Source organism: Giraffa tippelskirchi, chromosome 6 (genome assembly GCF_054371585.1).
Source record: "Giraffa tippelskirchi isolate mGirTip1 chromosome 6, T2T-mGirTip1v1.2.pri, whole genome shotgun sequence".
NCBI lineage: Eukaryota > Metazoa > Chordata > Mammalia > Artiodactyla > Giraffidae > Giraffa > Giraffa tippelskirchi.
In genome coordinates this window covers 13,896,392-13,917,851 of record NC_137280.1, presented here as the reverse complement: position 1 = coordinate 13,917,851, position 21,460 = coordinate 13,896,392, and the positions used below count along the sequence as shown (strand labels likewise).

Below are 21,460 nucleotides of genomic sequence, written 5' to 3'. Positions count from 1 at the left end.
TTGCATTAGACTTCTCAGCAATATTCAAGGGCATGTTGCAACGCCACAATATTTATAAACTTCTGAGGAAAAGAGACTGTGACCCAGCTGAACCACTGGGTATAAAGTTAGCAAGTAGGTTTTCTCAAGCATGAAAAACACAGGGAAAATAGGGTTTAGAATCTAGTGTGTAAGAAATATAAAACCTGGGGGTCCTTGAACAAAGTGACAAAGGAAAAGTCACTTGATGTTGAAATTCAGCCCAAGAAGCGAATGAAGCTCAAGAATTAAAAATTGGTAACAAGAACAAAAACCAGAAATGGGCACTGGATCTGTTTTTAAAAAGAGCAAAGGCTGAATAACTAGAAGGACCACTATTACAGAACACAATGTGATGGTTAATAACCTGGCAAAGCAAAATGTATTATAAGCACTGAAAAATGGAATGAGGGAAAGTGTGGGCAGTAGAAATAGCAGGAGTGTATCACCTCATCTTTCACATCAGGGAGTCATGTTGTCTAAAATTTAACCTCATATTTAAAAGGGTGTTTCTAAACCTTTGTTGACTTTCTATAATCTCTTTACTTAACTTGAGAGCCAGCAAGACAAGCCTGCGTATGTGTGCCAGAATTGCTTACAGCTGTATTTTGGTTTTGTCAAGGACGGTTCAGTGTTTTTAAATATTTTAAAGTTTGAATATCTTTAGGTGGGGCCAAACTTGCCAGTCAACTCTTATTTTCCACCTTATTTCACACATTTAGGAGCTGCCTAGCCCTGCTGTTGAAGGACTCTTTAGGAGCTATTAATAATAAAGTTTCCTGTGGTGAAGAATCACTTATCTGAAGTTCAACAGTTCCTAGAGTAAGATGAAATCATAATTGACCAATAGATACATGCCTCCCATTTGTTTTGTGAAATGTCTTTTTCTCTGCATACCAAATGGTATTTTCTCTAGTTTATAATGACAGAGCTCTGTCTCCTGTCAAATGGAAGCGCTACTAGCCCACCTTTTTCTTCACTGGACTGCAACCCTGCCTTTGGCTCCAGTGCAGTCATGAGTGGTATACAGGGAGCGACTTTCGTGACAGGTCCCTTTTACTGTGAAGGAACACTCTAGGGAGACTTCTTATGCCGTGTCTCACTCTATTTAAAGCCTTGTGGGCCTAGCTGTTGTCACCTCCTAGCTATTTCTTTGGCTCGGTTTTAACTTTCAGCCCTTTAAATAGAGCACGGTTTGAGACTGAAACAGAGCCAGAAGGAACAGCTGATTGGCTGTGAAGGCCCCCTTGGGAGTTTCTGGTGCTGGCCTTAGAGGCTGAGCTGGTCATTCTAAGAAAACCTGTGTGGGCAGCCCCAGGGTCTACTCTGATGGCCTCAGGAGGGGCATCTGATGGACACTGGAAGGACTGGCACTCAAGCAGAGACCAGCGATTAGGCACTGAAAAACAATTGCAGAATTCTTAAGTTAGAATTTCCACATGCATATTCTGCAGTAGTTTTGTTAGGGCAAACATTGACTGAAACCGCCCTCCCTGGCCAGGCACCACAGTAACCATTTGTGTGAGTTATTTTACAACAGGAGGTGCTGGTAAGGAACACAGAACTCATAAGCCAGCACCCACCAGAAGAGTTCGGGAAAGGTCAAAAGGAGACACCACATGTACTACCACCTCCCAGAATCCTTCTTGCTGGCGTCCATCTTGGCTGAGCAACGTGTGCTCCACCAGGAGGGACCCTGAGTCAGAATGATTGGCCAGAGACAACCTGGAAACTCATTCCATCTCCATAAAACCCGAGACTTCGAGCCACGTGGCCGAGCAGTTCTCCTGGGTTCCCTTACCCTCCTGTTCTCCGCCCAGGTGCCCCTTCTCAATAAAGTCTCTTGCTTTGTCAGCTTGTGTGTCTCCTCAGAGAATTCATTTCTGAGTGTTAGACAAAAGCCCTGGAAAGGGTCCCCCTTCCTGCAACAGTTCTTCAGCAATCTGTTGAAGACAAAAGATACTACCTTCAAAAAAGCAAAACTAGCTTTTTTTTTTTTTTTTAATTAATTTTTATTTTTGGCTTCTCGGGATCTTTGTTGCTGTGTGCAGGCTTTCTCTAGTGGCAGTAAGTGCCGGCTACTCTCTAGTTGTGGCGTATGGGCTTCTCATTGTGGTGGCTTCTCTTGTTGCCGAGTGTGGACTCTAGGTGTATAGGCTTCAGTAATTGTGACTTGTGGGCTCTAGAGCTTGGGCTCAGTAGTTGTGGCACACAGTCTTAGTTGCTCCTTGGCATGTGGAATCTTCCTGGACAAGAGATCAAACCCATGTCGTCTGCATTGGCAAGCGGATTCTCAACCACTGGACCACCACGGAAGTCCTAAGCTAGCTTTTTATTTAAATTAAATCCTGCAGTAATCAAGAGAGAGTTCTGCCTTTCATATTTAGGTTTTGAAGTTCTAAATGTTTCCATATTTAGAACACATTTCATGGGAAAGAAGAAAGGCTGGACTGTATAATTGTGGCAGTGAGAATTGGCTTGGGAGGGGGTGAGGGTGGGGAGTGAGGTGGGAGGGGTTAGATATGAGCCCCACTCCACTCTGGATGCCAACATCTTACAGTGTAACATGTGAAAAGAAGATCCAAAGTTTCACATCATGTGAAAGGCTCCATTCTACATCGAAGGAAGAACCAAACTTTGGTTCCGGATTAGATATGGAAACAGAGAAGGATTCAAGCTTGATCACTTGAATGGTGGGTAACATTCACCCTGGGCAAGTTGAGGGGTTTAAACACAATGTTCTCTCACTTGCACACTTATTGCTTTCTCAGGTAATACCATTAGAGTCAGAGTGTTTTCTCTAATAAGATGAACTTCCTCTGTCTCAGCAGTGCTTACAATGGCAAGTCTTTTAAGATAAAAATACTACCTCTGAAAACACCATGATAGATAGTCCAGTGCAGATGGGCTTCTTGTGCTGAACATTTTTGTTTTGGAATAAAGTTCATGAATTTGTATAAAGCTGATAACAATTAACCTATAGATTAACTTCAAAGTTCAGCACTGAGAAAGGTATTGATAAATTGCTTACAATGGTTTAGGCATATATATGGAATAATATATTTTAAACTGGATACTGAGAAAAAATATCAACTGAAAATTTCCCCTCATTCTGTGTGCCACTCTGTGACATCCTTTCAGTTTGTACCTAGGGTGCTATCATGCAGGAAAATACTATCCACATTTGCTTGTATTTAAATAATGTAAATTGGGAAAATTTGATCTTCTTAAGCTTCTGAAGCCATTTGTTATTAATAAATCTTGTGAATTTTTGTAAAGGTCAAGAAAAATTGCTTTCTCTTGCTTTTTAAGTCAATGTTCCATTAATTTACGAATTCAACAAGTTAAATTCTCCTAAATAGAACTAGTTTATTGAGTTTCCTGAGACATTTCAAACTACTATTACAAGTTTAATTCCATAACATCAAATCTAAGATGCCATCGATTGTGAGATGCACCATTATTTCACGTAGTTTCATGAGGAAAAATAATGCCAATACTATCTTATCACATTGCTTGTAAGTCACACTCAGGTTGCAGATTTGTTAAAATGAGAAAAAAAGAAGTGTGGTCTTGGTATCAATTATTGCATATCTGAATATCTCAAATAGTACAAATGCAGGGCAATTTACTTGTTAGGTTTCAAACAAAAATCTTTCTAAGCATTTAAGCACCTGTTGTAAATCTATATACATTAAATTAATATACATGCTATGTCTTGAATATTTGTTACCCCTCTCCCCCCACCAAATAATTCATATGTTGAAATCCTAACCCCCAAGGTGAAGGTATTAGGAGGTGGGCTTTTAGGAGGTGATTAGGTTATGAAGGCAGAACCCTCATGAATGAGATTAGTGCCCTTTTAAAGGGGGCCCAAGGGTCCCCTTACCCCTTCCATCTGTAAGGACTCAGCAAAAGGTTGTCTATTTACAAACCAGGAAGTGGTCTCTCATCGGACCAGCTAATTTGCTGACACCTTAATCTTGAACTTCCTGACCTAAAGATCTTTGAGAAATAAGTGTCTGTTGTTTATAAGCTACCCAGTCTATTCTATTTTTGTTATAGCAGCCTGAACAGATTTAAGTACAGACTTCTAAATGTAGTATATCTCAAGTGTTTAAATACTGTTTATAAATGCAAACAAATTGTTACATTTTCTAAAATAAGTAAAAAAAGACAGGTGGAAAATTTCAGTAACTCATACTGCTAATATGTCAGTTTCTGTAATATGTCAGATTCTCTTAAACATTTCAAAGACCTTAAATGCAAATACACCAAGATTTTCTTGATGTTTATAAAACTTATTCCTAAACTTAACACAAAAGAATTAACAATGGGTTTCTTTACTTCACATTTTTTTTCAATTCATTCATTTCAAGGCATTCAAATTCCATGCCTTCTTAGTACTTTCATATCACTTACCCAGTGAGCATATTTACTCCTTCCTTTGGGCTGCGGTTCTGGTTCTCAAACACCCCCATTGTATTATAAATTATGTCAGTGGTTCTCAAATTTTTGGTGTCAGGACCTTCTTATACTCTTAAAAATTTATTGAGAACCCCAAAGGGATTTTGTTTACGTGGTTATTGCTATCAATATTCACCATAATATAAATTAAATGTGAGAAATTTTAAGAAGTTATAGATTCACTTAAAAACAACAATAATAAACCCATTACATGTTAATGGAAATAACACAGTTTTTATGGGAAAAACTATTTTTTCCAAAGCATAAAACAAATTTTAAAAAATATTTATTTTTGGCTGGGCTGGGTCTTTGTTGCTGCACACGGGCTTTCTCTAGTTGTGGTGAGCGTGGACGACTCCCTAGTTGTGGTGCACAGGCTTCTCATTGTGGTAGCTTCTCTTGTTGCAGATCATTGGCTCGAGGGTGTATGGGCTTCATTACTTATGGCACGGGCTTAGTTGCCCATGTGACTTGTGGAATCTTCTCAGACCAGGGATCCAACCTGTGTCCCCTACCTTGGCAGGCAAATTCTTAACCACTGGACCAGCAGAGAAGTCCAAAAAATTCCTTAAAAAATTTGAGGGACTTCTTTGGACACCCAGTGGTTAAGACTCTGCACTTGGAATTCAAGGGATATGCGTTCAGTCCCACATGCTACATGGGGATATGCCAAAGAAATATAGTGAGAAGAGTGAGAAGAAATATAGTGAGAAGGCATTGTTTTACATTTTTGTAAATCTTTTAAGTGTCTGCCTTAATTAGGAAAAATTGGATTCTCATATCTGTTTCTGCAGTGATATCGCAGGTCATGTATCTTCTGGAATACTTCACTGTATACTAATAAGAGAATGAGAGAGGAAAGGCAAGAACTTATTAGTTTTATTACAAAGATAGTTTTGACCTTAAATCCTCCTGAAAGTGTCTCAGACAGCCCCAGACCACACTTTGAGAACCATTGCTGCTGCCGCCAAGTCGCTTCAGTCGTGTCCGACTCTGTGCGACCCCATAGACGGCAGCCCACCAGGCTCTGCCGTCCCTGGGATTCTCCAGGCAAGAATACTGGAGTGGGTTGCCATTTCCTTCTCCAGTGCATGAAAGGGAAAAGTGAAAGTGAAGTCGCTCAGTCGTGTCCGACTCTTAGCGACCCCATGGACTGTAGCCTACCAGGCTCCTCCGTCCATGGGATTTCCAGGCAAGAGTACTGGAGTGGGGTGCCATTGCCTTCTCCGTTGAGAACCATTGAGTTAGATATAATAATGCATTAAATAATCAGGTCAGGACCTACATGCTATGTAACCAGGATAATTCTACCCAAGCCATGGGTTCACATGCTGAGCTTCTTCTTGCAGTAGATTTGTCTGCTGTGTCAGTGGGGGCCAGTCTATGCCTTTCATCATGTGTCCCTTAGGCATCTTTTAGTTTTCAGCCTTTTTCAATTTGTTTCCACTTTTCATCAGCTGATTTAGGAAGATGGAAATCTTTTTACTGCATAATTGGAACTCACTGACCCCAGCACTTTCTCATCTTGACTCTAATACTCCCCTTTGCTGTCCAGTTGGACTGTTGACCATAATTCTGTAATCAGTTTATTGCTAGGGCCTAAAGTCCTATTCTCTCTCGTATAATAGTCAAGCATCCAGACACCACTGTGTTGTGTCTACTACACTGTGAAGCTGGGTGACCATATATTAGAGAAGCTGTAGAAGTAACTCCTTCATTAGGCAAGAAGTTGAACTAGACTAATGATCTCAAAGATTCTATATGCTGCTGTTCTTTCTCCTTTCAACCCTGAAAAACTGCAGACTGCTCTGGGGATCACTGGAGATCAAGCTGTCTGTTCTCTTTCCTGATATCCATTCTCTTCTTTTCCCTTTGTAACAGAAACCCAGCTGTGTTAGATCCTTACCGTATCCAGTTAAAAAGACAAAATTCCCTGGATCCTTCTCAACTAGGGGTGGCCTCGTGACCTAATTCTGGCCAATGAAATATAAACAGAAGGCTACAGGTGAGGGTTCTGGGAAAGGGAGTATTTTCCTTATGGAAAAAAGAGCACACTTAGAAAATTTGCGTCTTCTTACTTCTTCCTTTCTGGGAAGTAGATGTACTACCTGGAGATGGGGTAGCCCTCATATGACCATGAAGAAAGTCACATGCTGAAAACTGAGCAGAAGGCTAAAGGAGGTGGAGATCTTGATGATCTCCTTGAATAAATGCATGAGGCCTAGTCTACATCCTTTTGGACTTCTCATTTCATGAGAAAGAGCCTTTCTTTAAGACACTGTAATTGAGTTTCTGTTACATGCAGGCTAAATGTACTCTTACATGTCTAATCCATTTGCTACTTGTAAGCTGTGGCAACTGATGCAGTCTCATAGGACTTTAGCCTGTCATCTCACCACTTGAGTGTTCTGGAAGAGGTTAACACCATGGTACAGGGCAAAGAGTGGCTTCAGCATCTGCCAGAAGAATCCTGGCTCTGTACCACTGGCTGTGTGACTTCGGGCAACTTACTTAATCCCTTTGAGTCCAGGTCTTCTCATCCATTGAAATGAGACTAAGATTTAATATCTCCTGGATTTTGTGAGGATTAAACAAGGGAACAAACAAAATCCCTAGCACAGTGCCTTGTGAGCCAAAGTAGGTACTTGAAAAACGCAGGCTCCATCTCTTTCTTCCTGTTATGGAAGTAAATCAGTTCCATTCTTGATATTTCAGACCTATCTCCTACCAGTTTGAAAAGAAAAATTTTGGCATACTAAAATAGAGCTGGATTTTAGTATACTAATGCTTAGGCAAATATTTGTACAGTAGGTCAGATAGGGTGGGGTTGCCTGTGACAACTGGCAGGCTGTGCAGATGACAAAGGTGGTGTCCTGATGATCCGTGGAAACACTGAATGGTGACCCTTCAAGGGTAGGAGATTAATAAAAATAATGATAGCTGATATTTAAGCACCTACGAAGTGTTAGTCACTGTGGTAAGTGCTTTACCACATATTTTATCTCATTTTTAACACTCAAGAACTATAAAGTAGCTGCTTTTATTTCCAGTTTATGGATAAAGAAATGGAAGCTTAGAGAGGTTAAATAAGGCATCCAAAGTCACCCAGTGGTAGCGTTGGATCTAGACTCCAGCTCTGTCCAACTCCAAGGTCATACTGATAAGTAAAACTGATTGATGAGACGTGAATCAGTGGGGAGCTGAAGTTGGTTGTGAGGGCATATACTGTATGTACAGTTCAGTTCAGTCGCTCAGCCATGTCTGACTCTTTGCGACCTCACGAACTGCAGCATGCCAGGCTTCCCTGTCTATCACTAACTGCTGGTGCTTTTCAAACTCATGTCCATTGAGTCAGTGATGCCATCCAACCATTTTATCCTCTGTCGTCCCCTTCCCCTCCTGCCTTCAATCTTTCCCAGCATCAGGGTCTTTTCAGATGAGTCAGTTCTTCACATCAGGTGGCCAAACTATTGGAGTTTCAGCTTCAGCATCAGTCCTTCCAACGAATATTCAGGACTGATTTCCTTTAGGATTGACTGAGTGGCTCTCCTTGCAGTCCAAGGGAATCTCAAGAGTCTTCTCCAACACCACAGTTCAAAAGTATCAATTCTTCGGCACTCAGCTTTCTTTACAGTCCAACACACATCCGTATGTGACTATATGTACATCTCTTCTCAAATCTGTGTTCAGTGAAGTCACACTGGTAGCTAGAAATCAGTCATGGTGAACGTATTTATACCAGTTTACACCAGAAATTGGTAAATGCTACAAATCATTTGACTTCCCAGCCCTGAGAGCTGATTGTTATACACTTACCAGTACATGGCTGAATAGGATACAGCTGTTGTTCTAAAAAAAAATTATGATTGGGAAACAGTGAGACTAGTGAAGGGCAGGTGTTAAAGCATGGAGGAAGTGAGGGCAGAGAGGCCTCTTGAACATTTGTCTTGAGTTATTTACCAGTGAGATAGTTTCCTGTGAACAGAAGAATAGGAGAATGAATGATCCTTGGGGCTTCAGAGAGAAGAGAGTGAAGCTGGAGTGAAGGTCTGAAGATCTCAAACAAAAAGCATGCAATGTACTTTCCCCCACTTATTCCTTGATCCTCTTTTTTAGTCCCTTTTCTGTGCTGATCCTTTTTTTTTCCTTTTAATATTCATTTATTTATTAATTTAGGCTGTACTGGGTTTTTGTTGCTGTGTGTGGGCTTTCTCTAGTTGGGCTGAGCAAGGGCTACTCTTTGTTGTGGTGTGTGGGCTTCTCATTGCAGTGGCTTCTCTTGTTATAGAGCACAGGCTCTAGGCAAGTGGACTCAGTAGTTGTGGCACACTGGCTTAGTTACTGCACGGCATGTGGAATCTTCCTGGACCAGGGATCGAACCTGCATCCCCTGCATTAACAGGTGGATTCTTAATCACTGGACCACCAGGGAAGCCCTGTGCTGATACTTTTGTGTCACATATAGAAACATAAATAAAATAGAATCCATTTTCCTGTGAAGCAAAAATATACACAAATCATTGCAATGCAATGTGAGAAAAAAATAATAAAAAGCACCTCAATTCTTAGTGGGATGGGAATTTGTCCAAATTTCTGCAAGTAAGTTTTTTTAGTGTTTCATGGATCTTCTGATATTCCTTTATTATGATGGATTATGTTAAAAAAAAATAAAGGCCCAAGTCATACAGATGCTGTGTTCTCAAGTCATGATGTAAAGGTCTACAGCTCTAGAGACCAAGGTACCCCATTAACATCTGTTTGTCCAGGTAAGATGGTGAAGATGTCCAACTTTAGCTCTTTGTGGGTGACTTTCTTCTCCCTTTCAGAAGCCTTCATGTTCTCTTCAAGTTGTCAATTAAGAAAGGATCTCGTATGTTATTCTTACTGTTTGTTGACAGACTGCATGCCTATCCCTACTAGGTACCATTTCCATCACTGTGTTTTTTAAAGACACTTTTAGTCATTTAACTTCAACTTTTGAATAAAAGGATTTTCCTGCTGCTAAAGGGACTTTAGCAAACTGTAATAACCCATAATGGAAAAGAATATGAAAAATAATGTATATTTCAAAAATTTTGTGAGTTGTTAAACAGTTAACTATTAAAAACTTATGTATAACTAAATTGTGTTAAAACAAAGATAATAAATATTCAAAGTTCCTTGCTTCGTACATATTACACTACAATATACCATTATTTATACTCTCGAGCTTATTTATGTCCGTTATGTCCCTGTGGTGAAGAATTAGATAACAGTGCGCTAGTAGTACGTCTCTTTTTAACTCAACTCTATTCTCCATGTACCTGGATGTCACATTGGTAGCTTGAAATTGGGCATGGCTCTTTCTTGGAAATTTAGACCACAAAATCTGCAAATGCTACAAATCAGGACTTGATTTATTGTTTTGTTGGTTTTTTGAAGCATAATTTCTATCAGGATATGGCCAAGGAACAATAGTTACATTGTAGTAATGAATGAACTTCAAAATCTCAGTGGCTTTGCACAATGACTTTATCAAAGGAAGTTTGATGAAATTGGTGACTTTCCAGGGTACCTGTCTTCTGTTGTGACCTGCAACTCCAGGCTGCTCGTATCTTGTGAAACTTCATCTCAACATGTGACCTCCATGACCTTCATGGCTGGGGAGGAAAGAGCTGGAAGGTGACACTGTCTCATATACTTCCTCCTGGAAGTGACATATTTCTCCTCCCAGGCCACTGGTCAGAACCAATCTCATGACTCTGTCTAATTGCAGGCTTGCAAGATAGGTTGGAAAATTTGGGAGGCAACAAGGATATTCTCCCAATACTAAGTATCTTGGTGAGTTTTCTGGTAAAATAAATGTTTACATTTAGGTTCCATTTTTACACTCTCTCAAAGCACCCTATACTTTGCTTTCTGAGAGTCATCAGAATTGTAATTACATTTGTTCCTAATGTCTATTACTGTCTAATTGTCTGTTGAGTAGTTTCTCTCTCCTAGAGCTTCAGGTAGACAGGGACCACTTTATTCATAGTTGTATTCCCTGGGACTAGCACAGTGCTTGGCGTATAATATAGTGGCTTGTCAAGTTTATTGCTATATTTTTAAGTGAATGAATAAATATGTAATCTGCATTGCTATAGGAAATGTATGTAATGTACATTTCCTGTGGTATGAAAGAGAGTTATGTGAGTGATAAATAAGTGTTTTTTAGAAATTGAAAATAAAGAAGACAGCACCTACATTATCAGTAATCCCATAGAGTGATGGTGAACTTGATTTGCTGTTATAGTTCTTTTCTTTTAACAATAACAATTCAATGTCTATTATTCCTCCAGCTGCATATAAAATATTGACATACTCTCTTTGGTGGAAAACATTGATAAAGTAGAAAATATACTGTGATAATTTTAGATGTCCTTATTTACCTACATTTATGCTACTGTATCGGAGAAGGCAATGGCACCTCACTCCAGTACTCTTGCCTAGAAAATCCCATGGATGGAGGAGCGTGGTAGGCTACAGTCCATGGGGTCGCTTGGAGTCAGATACGACTGAGCAACTTCACTTTCACTTTTCCCTTTCATGCACTGGAGAAGGAAATGGCAACCCACTCCAGTAATCTTGCCTGGAGAATCCTAGGGACGATGGAGCCTGGTGAGCTGCCGTCCATGGGGTCGCACAGAGTCGGACACGACTGAAGCGACTTAGCAGCAGCAGCAGCATGCTACTGTATATTTTCTCAGTTTCTATTGTTCTTTCTTTCTTAACCCCTTTGGGCATTATTAGATAATCTAAGTGGGTTTTTAATTTATTTCACTATTTAAAAAATTATAATTATTATTATTTCTGGCCATGCCACACAGCTTATGGGATCTTAGTTCCCCAACCAGGGATTGAACACACTCCATAGGCAGTGAAGGTGCGGAGCCCTAACCACTGGACCACCAGGGAGTTCAGTAAGGTTCTTACAAAGACTATTTGACTTAGACACTGATTGATTCTGAATTTACTGTCTTAATTTTTTACCTTTTATTACTATGTGACATACTTGAAATTCAGTAAAACTGATAAAGTGACCCTGGTTGTATATCTTTTGCAATGGAGAAAGGACAATTGGAAATCTATACCACACACGCTCTCTCCATGAATCTAACGGGATTTACAAACCACCTTTTTATGATCAAGTATTTTATCTCTGGTGTCTGAGAAATCCTTGTGAAAATTGTATCTTTGTTACTTAGAATAAAAAATTAGGCTGGTTTCTTGCAGTATAAAAGTTATTTCCTCCTAGAACAGAATGTTGAGGACAGATAACAGTTTTCAACCTCAAAGCTATATATTCAAGTCAGAGGCATAATGTCTGGGTGGTTAGATATGAACAGAATCATAAAGATAGCTTTCTTGAATTACATTCAGGGGAGAAGATAATATTGACCCTAAATTAGACCAGGGGTAAACTCCAGACTAATTTTTTAAAACTTGGTAATAAATCATTCTAAGCCCGATTCCTTCTGTTTCTGAAAAGCCTCCCTTAGTATCTCGACGAGACTCTCTAATTATTTTGAAGTGGTGGATGATTTGAAGTTGATGTCACTCCTCTTTAACCTTGCTGGTAGTTCCACAGGTAATGTAAAAATGGACAAACAATCCAGTGCTGTTGTCAGCCTGACCAGTGTGTGGTCGACACTTTTCTTTCTTCCAGATGGTCTCGCAAGCAGGCCAGCTGGGCCTCTGCCAGCATCTTGTGATTGCTATTGGAAATGAACCAAACTTCATACATCAGGGGATCTAAGAAGCAGACCGTTCTCCATTGTTTAAATTTTTCTATTCAAATTCATATTCCCTTAAGGACCATGTGTCTTTTTGCCTGCCTACAAGTATTATGCCTGCTTTTTCATTCCCTGAAAGGCTCAATAATACTTTTGGGAGGGATAATGTGTTGGCTTAAATAGGCTTTTTATTGTGAATAGTAGTAGTGATACATTCTCTCTGGCATGGGTTGGACACGCTATTGTTTTCCCGATTATTTTTTGTTATGTATTTTGGAGATTTAAAATTTTTTTAAATGACTGAAACCCAGATGCCTACTTTCCCCAAGGACTACTTCTGTTCTCATTTCATGCAGAACTAGACACACGACTTAGCAGCATTATACAGTCTTTTAGAAAGTCCACTATAGGAGGGTGGTTAATAGGGTGAACTGAATCTTTGTTCTGACTGTGGGACCTTCAGAATGTTAATGACCTTCTCTAAGCCTCCGTTTCCTTATCGCTAAAATAAAGATGATGGTAATAGTACCTAACTCACAAAGTTGCTGTCAACGTCAAGTGAAAGAATTCATGTTATGTGTTCAATAGATTGCAGCTGTTTATTAGTGGGTAGTATAAAGTTTACTAATGTTTCATTAAATAAAATTTGAAACGTATAAAAGTAGAGAGAAAAGTATGACATACCCCCATGTACTCATTTCCAAGTTTCAAAGATGATTATTTTGTGGCCAATATGATTTCTTCTTATTTCCCATTCCTTTCCCCAACATTCATTTGAAGCAGATTTCAGATTTCATATAATTTTTATTCCTAAATATTTTAATATATGTTTCTCAAGGATAAAGAGAAGCATCATGTTTTTAAATGTCATCAGTAATCTCATAAAGTGATGATGGGTTTGATTTGCAACTACCGTTTTTTCTTTTAGCAATTCAACATTTATTATTCTGATAGCAATATAAAATATTGACACATTCTGTTCAGTAGAAAAATTGATAAAATAGAAAATCTATTTTCTGTGTAAAATAAAGTCATAGTAATATTATTAATATTGATTAAATTAATATAACTATAAATTTTTAATCAGTTCAGTCACTCAGTCGTGTCCAACTCTTTGTGACCCCATGGACTGCAGCACACCAGGCTTCCCTGTCCATCACCAACTCCCGGAGCTCGCTCAAACTCATGTCCATCCAGCCGGGGAGGCCATCCCATCCAACCTTACTGACTGTCTTTTCTTCTCAGTATTACTTTCCCCTCCCCCTCCCCACTTGATCATGGTGTATGATCCTTTTAATGTATTGCTGAATTTGATTTGCTAATATTTAGTTGAGGATTTTTGCATCTATGTTTATCTGCAATATTGACCTATACTATCTTTGTTATATGTGTATGGTATCTTTGTCTGGTTTTGGTATCAGAGTAATGTTGGCCTTGGCTAATGAGTTCAGAAGGGTTCTTTAATTTTTTGGAGTATCATCAGAAGGGTAAATGTTAACTCTTCTTAAATGTTTTGTATAATTCAGGTGTGAAACTATCTGGTTCTGGACTTTTTGTTAGATTTTTTAAAAATTACTGATTCAGTTTAATTATTGGTAATTGGCCTATTTATATTTTCTATTTATTCCTGATTCAGTCTTGGAAGATTGTATATTTCTAGGAATTTACACATTTCTTTTGGGTTGTCCATTTTTATTGATGTATAATTGTTCATAGTAATCTCTTATGATTCTTTGTATTTCTGTGGTGTCAATTGTAACTTGTTTCATTTCTTTTTAAAAAAAAAAAATTATTTATTTATTTTTGGCTGTGCTGAGTCTTCGCTGCTGTGTAGGCTTTTCTCTCATTGCATTGAATGGGGCTACTCTCCAGTTAAGGTGTGTGGGCTTCTCATCGTGGTGGCTTCTCTTATTGTGGAGCACAGTCTCTAGGGCACACAAGCTTCAGTGGTTGTGGCACATGGGCTCAACAGTTGCAGCTCCTGGGTCTAGAGCACAGGCTCTCTAGTTGTGGTGCAACTAAGCACATTGCTTAGTTGCTTCATGGCGTGTGGGATCTTCCCAGATCAGGAATTGAACTTGCGTCTCCTGAATTGGCAGGCAGATTCTTTAACACTGAGCTACCATGAAAGCCCTCTCTTTTATTTCTGATATTATTTATATGGGCCCTCTATCTTTTCTTCTTGATGAGAATGGCTAAAGATTTATCAATTTTATCTTTTCAAACAACCAGCTCTTAGTTTCATTCATCTTTTCTGTGTTTATTTTAGTACTTATTTAATCAATTTCTACTTTTATTTTTATGATTTCTTTCCTTGTAACTAGGTTTTCTTTGTTTTTCTTTTTCTAGCTCCTTTAGGTGTAAGGTTAAACTATTTATTTGAGATTTTATTTATTTCCTGAGGTAGACTTGTATTGCTATAAACTTCCTTCTTAGAACTGTTTTTGCTGCATCTCATAGATTATTGATCATTGTGTTTCCGTGTTCTTTTGTCTCCGGGTACTTTTTGATTTCCTCTTTGATTTCTTCAGTGACCCATGGGTTGTTTATAACATATTATTTAGACTCATGTATTTGTTTTTGTTTTTTTGCAGTTTTTTTTCTTATAGTTGACTTCTAGTTTCATACCAGAAGTTGGAAAAGATGCTTGATATGACTTTAGTGTTATTAAATTTATTGAGACTTTTTTGTGGCCTAGCATATAATCTATCCTGGAGAATGTTTCATGTATACTTGAAGAGTGCAGTCTGCTGTTTTGGCATGGGATGTTCTTTATATATCTATTAAGTCCATCTGATCTAATGTATTGTTTAATGTTAGTACTTTTCTGTTGATTTTCTGTCTGGATGTGTTTATAAGTTTTTGGTTTGTGATTACCGTGAGGTAAACACAGCTTATTTTAAGTTGATAATTAAGTTTGAATACATTATAACCACCATACCCTTTTACTCCCACCAACACATGTTTACTCTTTGTGACATCATATTTCATATCCTTTTGTGAATCCCTTAACTACTTACTGTGGATGAGTTTACTACTTTGTCTTTAAGCTTCCTTCCAGCTTTTAGGTGGTTGATCCTCTACCTTTACTGTATGTTTGTCTTTACCAGTGACTTTTAGAAAATTATTTATTTATGTATTTATTTAATTGGCTGTGCTGGGTCTCAGTTGCAGCCTGCAGACTCTTAGTTGAGGCATGTGGGATCTAGTTCCCTGACCAGGAATTGAACCTGGGCCCCCTGCATTGGGAGTGTGGAGTTTTAACCACTGGACCCCCAGGGAAGTCCCACCAGGGGTGTCCCACTAGTGAATTTTTATAATTTTCATATTTCTAGTTCTGGGCTCTTCTGCTTAGAGAAATCTCTTTAACATTTCTTATAAACCTGGCTTAGTGGTGGGGAACTCTTTTAGCTTTTACTCTTCTGTAAAACTCTGTATCTCTTCTTCAAATCTGAGTGGTAAGTTTTCCAGATGGAGTATTCTTGGTTGCAGGTATTATTCCTTTTTTTTTTTTCCAAATTAATTTATTTATTTTAGTTGGGGGCTAATTACTTTACAATATTGTAGTAGTTTTTGCCATACGGTATTATTCCTTTTATCTACTCTCTTTTGGCCTGCAAATTTTCAACTGAAAAGTCAGCTAAGAATCTTATGGGCATTCCCTTGTGCAGAGCTATTTGCTTTTCTGTTGCTACTTTTAAAATTCTCTTTTTATCTTTAAGTTTTGACATTTTAATTACAGTGTGTCTTGATGTGGATCTTGTTGTGTTCATCTTGTTTGTGACTATCTGTGCTTCCTGAATTTAAATGTCTATTTTCTTTCCCAGGTCAGGGAATTTTCAGCTATTATTTCTTCAAATATGTTCTCTGTCTTTTTCTTATTTCCTTCTGGGCCTACTATAATATGAAAGTTAGTACATTTGATATTGTCTTAGAGGTCTCAAGCGACCTTTGTTTTTTAAAAATTGTTTTTTCTTTCTTTTTTTTTTTGGCTCAGCTTGGGTGATTTTCACTTCTCTGTCTTCCAGATTGCTGCTCCTTTCCTCTGTATTATATAATCTACTATTGATTCCTTGTAGGGTATTTTAAATTTCAGTTATTGTATTCTTCAGCTCTGTTTGTTTCTTCTTTTTATTTTCTAACTCTTTGTTGACAGTCTTATTGTGTTCATCTATTCTTCTCTGAAGTTCAGTGAGCATCTTTATGATCATTACCTTGAAATCTTTATGGGATAAGTTGCTTATCTCCACTACACTTAGTTCTTCTGAGGTTTTGTCTTGTTTCTATGTTTGGAGGGCTTCCATTGTGGCTCAGCTGGAATGTGGGAGATCTTGGTTCCATCCCTGGGTTGGGAAGATCCCCTGGAGAAGGGAATGGCTACCCACTCCATTATTCTGGCCTGGAGAATTCCATGGACTATATATATGAGGTCTCAAAGAGTCAAACACAACTGAGCGACTTTTGCTTTCACTTTTTCTTTGTTTGGAACATATTTCTCTGCCTCATTTCCCCCAACTTCCTGTGTTTATTTCTACGTGTTACATTTGGTTACATTTCCCAATCTTGGAGATGTGGCCTTATGTAGATGAAGTCTTGTGGGCCCAGAAGCATGTTCCTCTCTAAATCACCAGAGCTATATGCTCTGGGAGTGCCTCTATGTGAGTTGTATGCACCTTTCTACTGTGGTGGGACCAACTACCATGGGTGCACTGGTAAGGTTGGCCCCCAGTGGGCTGCAAGGTTGTACCTTGTCCAGTAGCTGTGGGCCCACTGGAAGGTAGGGTAGTATTCCTGCATGGTTGGCAGTGTAGCCCCAGTTCCATTTGAGGAGTACACAGGACTGCTCCTAGCTTGCTGGGGGCAGTCCTGGGTTCCTGCATGGCTTTCTGCAGGGCTCAGAGGGCTTTGGGCTTGTGCCCGTCTACTAGAGGGAGGGGCTGGTTCATTGCATTGCTGCCTGTGCAGCCAGGGAGGCTCAGTGGTAATTAGATTTTTGAAGCTGTCTTAGATTCAGGTTGGAGTTTTCGGCAGGACCCCTTCATAGACCACATGGTCCCTCTGTCAGGAGGTACCTGATGTCTGGTTTAAATATATTCTAACCACCAATGTTATCTCTTTGGGATGACATTGATGGTTAATGCCTAGATCCATAAATTCACGTGAAGTTTCAGACTGGTGGTATTCTAATTCTGTCATTCATTCTTCCTTTCTTAGTTGGAATACTATTTGGCTACAAAGTAGTAGAGTTTACATAGGAAAGTCGGGATAAACATTTGATTCTCTTTATCAGTGTTCAGAATGATAAACCAGTTCACTAGTATCCTTCAACAGTGACCAATACATTTTATTTTGCATTACTATCTTTACAAACTCATGAGATCAACATATTTGATATATTTAAATTCTTTTCCATTATTATTCATATTGATGCTCAATGGTTCCATCTTTGGTCAAATTGATGCCTTGACATGACTCTGTAGTCATTGACAACTTCTCCGTTGTCTGATGAGATGTTCCAAGCTCACCTTTTACTTCACTGTCCCTAGAATTAGTCCTTTTTGTGTGCTTGCATGCATGCTAAGTGGCTTTAGTCGTGTCCAACTCTTTGAGACCTCATGGACTGTAGTCTGCCAGGCTCCTCTGTCTGTGGGATTCTCCAGGCAAGAATACTAGAGTGGGTTGCCATTCCCTTCTCCAGGGGATGTTCCCAGCACAGGGATCGAACCTGCATCTCCTGTGACTTCTGCATTGCAGGTAGATTCTTTACCACTGAGCCGCTTGGGAAGCCCCAGTCCTTTCTAATGAGCCCTTATTTCTTTTAGTGGAAATAGTATTTCAAGTTCACAACTGGAGCACTAGGGTGCTTATTTCTACTTTTTTTGGATCCTTGTTTCTAGAACTTTCATCAGATAGAGCTAGGAAATATAGTTTTTGTTTTAAAGAAAAAATGAGTCATTTGTTCATATTGATACTTTATATTCAAATTCATGACTATAAGATTTTTACTTAATCTCTTCTAATTCATTTGTTTTCTTTTTTCTACACCAATAATCCCAGTTCTCATTAATGTTGGTTATGAGACAATTTGAGCATCACATAATTACTCATTTGCTTATTCCCAAGTTATAGACACAACAGCTCAGACAGTGACAGTTCACACTTTGAAACCTTTAAGATTTTATTAGTTTTTGTTTTTAACAGTCCCTTCTATCTGTAGGGTGTATCCCACAGGGGATGTCAGTCAAATTACATGTTTTTAAGTCATTTAGAATAGTTCCTCTCTGGTAGTTATGCCCTCATCTGAAAATACAGTTATGTTCATTTGTTTCCTTTCATTTTTTGTTAAGTACTGCTTTTTCTTTAAGTATAAATTATTTAAATATTTACATGATCTCAGTTAAATCTACTAAACAAGTAGGCACATCTAAAGTCTAGTTTGTATTTTTTTTTCTACCTCATTTCCTACTTCTCTTATAGTAGGCATTATTATTTTTATTTTTTGATTATCTTTTTGTTGTTTTAAAATATAATCATTTATATTTTAAAAATATAAGCACATATATTTTTTATACTGTGTTCTCCTATAGGTCTAGCATACTATTCTTCACATAACAATATACTCCAGAGCTTATGATAGCTTTCTAGAAATAGGGCTGCTAGATATAGGAAATGCAGATTTGAAGGCAGAAGAAAAAGAGGGTTTGTTTCATTATTCCCTTCAGTATCCTCTTCTCCTTGGTACTTTCTCTACCCCAATAGGAGCACTCTGCAGGATCCAGGCTCCCCGCTCTTTTTACTATGCAGCGCTAGCACCCTCCTCCCTGTAACACTCCTGACCCCTCCCCACAACCAGAAAGATTCAGCTATCAGGACCCTGTCATTAGAGCCACTGGGAAAATAAATCAATAAGTAAGAAAACAAACAAATATATGTTTCAACTGGACATATTGTACACTTCAAACAGATTTTTGATCTTTAAGAAGTGTAACAACAAAACTCAAATTGCAATGCCCACGTAAATAACCAGTGGCGATAAACACCTATACAATTTAAATATTCTGCATCTAAGCCATTGAAATCTGTGGTTTTGACTTATAGACAAAAATTATTTTTTAAAAGAGTCTAATTGATTGGAAAGTAGGAATATTGTCCTTTAAACAAACTCCATAGAAAGAAATCAAGTTAAGTGTGATTACTTACATCAGCTAAAAAAACTAAGATCGTGGTATCCAGTCCCATCACTTCATGGAAAATAGACTGGGAAACAATGGAAACAATGACAGATTTTATTTTCTTGGGCTCCAAAATCATTGCAGATGGTGACTGCAGGAATGAAATTAAAAGATGTTTGCTCCTTGGAAGAAAAGCAATGACAAACCTAGACAACATATTAAAAAGCAGAGACATTACTTTGCCAATAAAGATTCATCTAGTCAAAGTTATGGTTTTTCCCTAGTCATGTATGGATGTGAGAGTTGGACCATAAAGAAAGATGAGTGCCAAAGAATTGACACTTTTGAACTGTGGTGATGGAGAAGACTCTTGAGAGTCCCTTTGACTGCAAGGAGATCAAACCAGTCCATCCTAAAGGAGATCAGTCCTGAATATTCATTGGAAGGACTGATGCTGAAGCTGAAGCTCCAATACTTTGGCCACCTGATGTGAAGAACTGACTCCTTGAAAAAGACTCTAATGCTGGGAAAGACTGAAGGCAGGAGGAGAAGGGGACGACAGAGGATGAAATGGTTGGATGGCATCACTGACTCAATGGACATGAGTTTGAGGGAGCTCCGGGAGCTGGTGATGGACAGGGAGGCCTGGAGTGCTGCAGTTCATGGGGTGGCAAAGAGTTGGACATGACTGAGCGACTGAACTGAAGTGAACTTACATCAGCAGTTCTCAGCTCTCTTGTCCTCCTGAAAATCTTCCTCCTGCTAAGCTAATCTGGTTGCCATCCTAACCAGGAATTACTTGCTCGTCTCGATTTCAGTGCCCTGGACACTTGCTTCCCACGCTTGGAACGTCTTCTGTTTCCATCCACTGCTTTCATCAGCAGTTGGCTTAAAACTCACATTCTCCAGGAAGCTTGTCTGACCTACTCCACTCTGTTAGGATCCTTTCTGTTCCCTATATAACCTCAAATGTAGAGTTGTCAGATTTAGAAAATAATAAAACAAGATGCCCAGTTAACGTGAATTTCAGATAAATAATGAATACTTTTTCCCCCTTCCTTTTAACATGGGACATGTTTACACTAAGAATTCTTTGTTATTTATAAAATTAAAATTTTAACTGGGGGTCTTGCACTTTATCTGGCACCTCAAAGTCTTAAAAAACATGTAAGCTCCAAATATTGTTTCACTTGATTATTTTGTTGCTCTCAAAATTTCCCATGAGTTACTTTATGTGTGTGTTTTGCCAAGTAGATGACAAACTCCTTGCAAGTGGAAACTGTCGCCCGTGTTTGTAGTCCACCCCTCCCCAACTTTGCTCCACACACTATGCTAGTCATAAGTTCCCAGTTAATGTTTGATAAATGAATAAATCCTCAGAGTCATCTTTGTTTTGATTAAAAAGAAATTTTTGAGTTAAGCATAAAATACTATAAAAACTAATTTAAATTATTTTAAAGTCTAAATTGCTAAGTTGATTTAGAGTAAAATCAGAAGCTATTATTATTAATGATTTACATTCTAGGATTTTTATCAATGAAATTATATTATATGCAACTCTTATTAAACATTATAAAAGTTGTGTCAAGCTGTGAGTTCTTTGCGTGAGTAGAAGTTATTTTCATTTACTGTATTTTATCCTTACAAAATCGTACCATTATCTTACCTGCAATATACACTTATATGAATTAAACTTGGTGGCTTCACTTTAAAAAATTGTACTAACAGTTTCTTCCATCATTTTAATCACTAAGGCAATGCAAAAAATTGCCTTATGCCAGAACCAGTATCTATATCATATTCTCAACATCAGCAGATGGAGCCAACTTTAGTTTTGCTGAGAATTCACTGACTTCTACTTCCAAAGGTGCAAATGTAGAGGTTACTATTTGAAGGCCATTCATTTGTTCTTTGTATTGAGAATGAGGGCATAGGTAGAAAAGCTAATTGAGATAACTCCATAACCAGTAGCAAGTCTATGTTGGCAATTGAGTGGGGTGCAGCTAAAGCTAATGCCATGAATTACAGTAATGAAAAACAGTTTAATTT

The 21,460-nt window shown here is 38.4% G+C and overlaps 1 protein-coding gene across 7 annotated transcripts in view; it reads left to right on the top strand.

Annotated features, from left to right (window-relative positions):
- LOC145511619 (uncharacterized) overlaps window positions 1-21,460 on the top strand; it is a 138,082-nt gene that overhangs the window by 23,598 nt on the left and 93,024 nt on the right. Inside the window, exon 1 of one of the 7 annotated variants that reach the window (XR_014058000.1) lies at window positions 17,207-17,993. The exons of the other annotated variants lie outside the window; for them this stretch is intronic. The gene's annotated coding sequence lies outside the window, so the exon portion shown is untranslated. Of the gene's footprint in view, window positions 1-17,206; window positions 17,994-21,460 lie in introns of those variants that run through there. 7 annotated transcript variants of the gene reach the window in all.